Source organism: Enoplosus armatus, chromosome 7 (genome assembly GCF_043641665.1).
Source record: "Enoplosus armatus isolate fEnoArm2 chromosome 7, fEnoArm2.hap1, whole genome shotgun sequence".
In the NCBI taxonomy this organism is placed as follows: Eukaryota; Metazoa; Chordata; class Actinopteri; order Centrarchiformes; family Enoplosidae; genus Enoplosus; species Enoplosus armatus.
The window spans coordinates 22,355,054-22,361,154 of record NC_092186.1 but is presented as its reverse complement, the minus strand read 5'-3'; positions in this window follow the sequence as shown (position 1 = coordinate 22,361,154).

The following is a 6,101-nucleotide window of genomic DNA, read 5'->3' as shown; positions in this document are numbered from 1 at the left end:
AATCCCCTCTCCTGTTAAAATTATCTATCAAACTGCTGTGTAATCTTCTAGGGGGATTATTCTTGCAAAAACAGCATGGCTATCCTGCTGCCAAACTGACCCCTCTCACACAGAGAGATGATGAGACATAAATCTTATTAAAGCAGTGATGCAGGACTACTTGCTCTGACTTTCTTTTGACGTCAGGGAGATTAAAAAGAAATACACTTGTGACCTACCTACACATCTATAGTGGTTGGTTCATTTGGTTTATTTCCTAGTGTGACGACACAGTACCTGTCAAAGTATCCCTGGAGGATAACGCCCAGTGATCTGCCATTTCACCCAGTGTGTCGATGCACAAGCAGAGCCTTTCACACGTGGCTATTTTCTCCTCTATGAAAATGTTTTTGCATTTAATAATAATTTACTTTAATATTTTAATATTCAATGAGTAAAAAAAAACAAAAAACAGGAAGCATCTGTTACCACATCTCAATTAGTTTAAAATAGTTTTCAATATGCTTGTAAAACACGAAAAATATATGCGAAACCCCTCAAACTATATTGGAAATGTGAACAGACAGCTTTAGACGCTCTGCTTCCAGGAGACAGTGGAAGCATGACGGAGACATGATGGACCTGGGGCACAGCCGTAGCACAGCTGCAGCCAGTGGACATCCAGGGTAACATACTGTCACAATGTCAGTGATAATAGTGTGTGGAAATTAAGCTCTTGCATTTTTTTCCTAGGAAATGGGACACCACTCGTTACATCATCAGCAGGTAGAAGATGGCACATGCGTAACGCACCGGTGACGAGACTGCCGGCATTCCCATTCCGGACAGAGGTTGTGGCGCCAGGTGTGGTGTTACAGATGAGTTGGGAAATTGCTTCATACATGGGACACGGAAATAACTGTACTGTCACTCACAAATCGACGTTTACATGAAGTTCGACTGACATTTTGAATAGCAATTACGTATTCCTTTTGCATCTACATTAAACTAAGATATTCCAACAGATTAAAAAATATATATATTTGCAAAGATATGGGCTTCTTTCCCCTCACCGCTGTCCATGTTCCATGTTACACAGCCTCAGTTTGCAAAGCATTCTGGGAAGTTTCTTCTACCACTCCGTTTGAAGCTAGATGGCCGCTACCCCTCGATCCCCAAAAGGAGCGGGACGCTACCCCACATGGCAGCACACAAAACGGAGGGGTAGGGCCAACGGTGGGGGAATTGGGATTGGGCCAGTGTGTGCACAGAGCCGTCATAATTTGTAAAATGACTGTGTAATCTTATTTAACATGAAGTGAAATGATGCTTTAATAAGATGGCCACTAGAGTCACAGGGTCAGTCATCTCCCCTGCAGGCGCTGCAAATGAGTCTAGCCTGAAAATTGAGCATGATAATCCCCATTTTATTCCAATTTTTCTATTGCTAGTCAGTTCTTCCCAGCAACCCCTAGTGTTTCCTTGTGTTTTTTCCCTTCCCTGTTGCTAGTGTTTGTCTGTGGTGTGTGTGTGTGTGTGTGTGTGTGTGTGTTGGCGTGGGCGTGGCTCCCTTCCTCACTCTCCTGGCTCCCTGGTCACCGGCGCACCTGTCTCCCATCAGCTCGTCACCTCTCCCAGCCATCACACCTGCCATCCATCAACTCATCAGCTCTGCAGTATATCTACCCCAGTTCTTCCGCCACTCATCGCCTGATTGTCGTGTAACCTTAGCGGTAGCTGCTTCTCGAGGCCTACGCCGATTATCTACCAGCTGTTCAGTATCTCTGTACTATTTTGTTACTAATACCTGCCTCTCTGTGTCCAGGATCATCTTCAGCCTGCCCGTCTTCCTGATCTGTCTCCCTGCCTGCCTGCCACCACCCTGCCTCCCAGCTATCCTCATCTGCCCCGCTTCCCTTCACCCCATGCTCACGCCAGCTTCATTACCTTCACTCTTCCCTGCTGCCTTTGGATTCCATTTCCCCTGCCATCAGCTCCGCATCCAGATTCCATTTAATAATAAAACCTCACCTTATCCAAACACGACTCTGTCCGTGTCCTGCACTTGGGTCCCTCCAGTGCTGCAAAGTTCAAAAGTACAATACGTCTGCAGTCCCCTGAATCATCTCATTTAGTAGCTAATGCTCTTGTCAGTGGTGGGAATCACATGGCAGCTCACAATACAATAACACCATGATACACTGTCTACAGAACAAGTACATGTCGTTTGTCCATGCCCTCTGGAATGACACATGGCCTGTTAAAGCACTTTATTTAGTAGCCCAAATATGTTCTTTCATCTAAATACATCCAGCATGTAACATCTTCTCTAACACACATCTTCATCAAACACTCGGCAAGAAAGTGATAGCGTATTTCCACCAAATGCCTGACTATCTAAACATACAGTGGTTCAACAAGTCCTCCAAATCAAATGACAAAGTAGCTCGTTTGTCCGTGCCCTCTAGGACGACACGTAGAGGCCTTTTCTGACCTGACGCCTCTGTCTGAGCCACATCACTGTAGACAAATAAATCAGTTTTATGACGTGACAACGCTATGGCTGTGGCTTGGTTAGGTTTAGGCCCAAAAACAACTCGGTTACGTTTCAGTAAACATCGTGGTTTGGGTTAAAATGATTACTTCACTAAGGTTTCAGGGAGATTTGTCGCCAGCGTTTTGTGGACCCATTCATCCACTCCAACCTCCTTTATAATGGAGTTACAATAACGCGCTGTAACAACGCCCCCTGACTTCCTCCTTCAATCCCGTCATAATTACTGCGGCCGCTAGAGTGTGTCAATAGAGTGAAAGTAAACATATGCCGTTTTGGGGAACTGAAGCGACTGATGCTGTCGTCCTTCTTGATGGGACAGCCTCGCACTGTACAGTCTATAGTGCACTTTTGTATATTGTTTTGTAAATGTTGAATAGTGTGTGTGTGTGTGTGTGTGTGAAGCTGTGCAGTCCTTTTCAAGCTAGCAATAAAGATGATATCACAACAACAACAAAAAGAAAAAGTGAATAAGGCCGGGGCAAAGAAAGGACACCTGAACGCTCCTCTGCAACCCCTGAAATCTTTTCAATCAATGCAAATTAAGCTGAAAAAAAACAAAACCAAAACGGCTAACTGGAAAAGACCTGTGATCCATCCTGGAAACCCTATTCTAGTCTATAAATAAGGTTTTGGTGTGTGGTAACTGCAGCTTCAGCACAAACTGATCCAGTCACGGTGCCACAACCTTTTCCACCAGCCAGCCCTTCTTTAGGGCCCGGGGAGAGATTTGTTAAAAATCCGAATGGATGGCTATTCTCAGGGGTTTTCTGCGGATAATCATCTATTGTGACCGGGTAGACACATTAACGCTGAGGGGGGAGAAGTATGAATCACTCCTGCTGCACTGAAATAAACTCTATTCCGGTCTTTCACATTGTCTCCGTGCTGCTTTTCTCTGCTTCATTGCCCATGTATCATGAGTCTCAGTTTTAGCTCTTTCTGTTTGCACACAGAGCCCCCTGACTAACTCAAAGTTGAAATTGAACGCATTTCCATTCATGAATGTTCCCTCATTAGTACAAAGCCATGTACAGTTGTGAATGAGCTGCTGTAATACTCTGGCAGCTGTTTACTTGGATTTCTGCAGTTTATGTTGATTAGTCTCTACTGAGAGACAGACAACACTCTGGAGGATGTCAATTTAGGCTTTTTTCTCCAACAGCCTCCTTAATTAAGCACAGTCAGCCTCTTCAGTGTTGATTTACTATAATAAGAATTAAGATCTTTATTCCATGAATCCAGGGTGCTCCTCAGAAATCACTTGGGTTGCCACCTGCTTTTCTTCTTGTCAAGCATGGGGTGTGATTAAAACCGAAATTTGCGATTGTCAAGTGCCTTGATGGAGGGGATGGAGCTCTGGATAGTTTCAATTAGAGAGCTCCCATTGAGAAATCAAAATATCGACTTCTACATTTAAAAAGAGGACAGATATTTTCATTTTCTTACAAACTCACTTGCCACCTATGATCCCAAAGAAACACGGTTTCATCTTAGATCTATTTCTATGGTTAACATTAACTTCAATTTGTCATTAATTCTGCCCATATATGTATATATAACTATATATCTATATATATATATATATATATATATAACTATATATATATATATATATATATATATATATATATATATATATATATAGTTATATAGTTTTATCCTTTCTTTGCATGCTAAAATAAAAGTACATATCATTTCTTAAAACTGCTGTGTCAATGTTTCTACAGAACAGATGACTGTGGAATGTTCGAGCATCTTTAAGCTAATTATTATTATTAATTTTTTTTTAAAGGCCCCCTGTTCGGGTTCAGTCTCACAGCACCCATTAGCATAATTTCTACACACAGCACGCCGTTTTAAGCTTAGGAGACAGATATTACCATCGGGAGTTGGTGGAGACAAAATACGGAGCTAAAAGCCGAGCGAATATTGGACAAAACTCCAAATGAATGCAAATGTTGCTTCATGTCTGCTGGATGTGTGAACAAGTGACCGTCTGCCATGTCAACTTTATGAGCTGTATAAGTGTTTACGACTTATTTTTGACCCTAATTGGCCAAATGGAACACGAGTCAATGCAAGGCCGTAACTCACAGCCTATGTGGCCTTTGATCGATCATCTATCTATCTATCTATCCATCTATCTATTTTCCTCTCGTCCGCCTCGACCTCTCTTCCTGCTGCTCTGTCATTCCGCTATCATTCATCTCCAAGAGGCGTCAACATCTCCACATTATCTCAGCACATCGGCTGAGTGATGGATGGAGGGAGTGTTTGCGCTGGCGGATGAGTGGAGGGCTAAGGTCTTCTTTATCTACCTGCCACCTGTCGTTCCTTCACATCATGCCTTTCATATGTTGTTTCTTTCATGTCGCTCTCCCTCCTCCCCCTCCCCTCCTTTCATTATGCTGTGGCAGGGTTAAAAGGTGAGAGCGCTCAGCCCCCTCCATACTGCCCACACTGCTACGGCGTGACTAGTCATCGTTCTGGCTTTCAAACTAACTCGCAGCCCACCCGTGGGTCCGCAACACTGACACTGAGGAGTCACATGGGGGCTGAGAGATATGGCCGGTGTCCGCAAACTGATGGGCTGTCTGACTACTGTGGCAGCGGCCGTCTATGGGGAGTAAAGCAAGTGTAGCACAGTCACGTCAACTCCTCTGACATGCCCCTTGACAGATGCTACTGTAGGGAGCTAGTGAAATCATTCTTATTATATTTCATTTGCTAAGTATCTTCACTGTCAGAATTGTTTTGTACTATAGCCTTCAGTTTCTGGGATTCTGGGAAGATAGTCGGACAAATGTAGTGAGGGACATCTGATTATTCATTTTTAGCATCTACATGACATACAAGATTGATTACCCACCCCCTCCAACTCCTCACTGAGTCCCCTTTTCGGACCCGTTGGCAATTCATTATGTGTTACAGTAGAAAGAGAATTCCAAATCACTCCAGTGCCGTGAATGCATAAGATCGATATTTTTAGTAAGAAGCGAAACAGTTCCGTAAAACCAAGCCAGCAGCCACGCATTCTCCCCTTCAAGGTGACTATTGATCAAGTTGTTTCTGTAATGTTAGTCAAGCGGTTTTCAGCACCGAGTGCAGTGACTCTCCCTGCGGCCCGTTGCAACACACCATGCAGCTGGCCTGTCCATCCGCCCACTCTGCCCTTAACCTTGTTGCTTCTCCTCCATGTATATGGATGAGCCGTGAGGACAAAGGAGACTCAAACAGAATTTAAATCGCCAGCATCCAACAGGAATCTGGTGTCTTGCAAAATTCACTGAGTCGAGAAATCAGAGACATCTAAATCAGCAAACGTATCACAATCCAAGCTCAGTGTTTTGACCGCTCTCCTGAATCAGTGTGTAAACTTGGGTTACAATCATAGACTGCATATAAAGATGGACGACGCTGGTGACGTCACTTGGGGCCAGAGTCTGCGCAGGTGGTGATCAGGGGGGGTTGGAGTTGCGGTATCGAGGGCCATCATTTTAAGAAAACATATTTTAGTAAAGAGGGCATTTGCGTACATTTGTGAGCCTTTTAAAGTATTACCCAT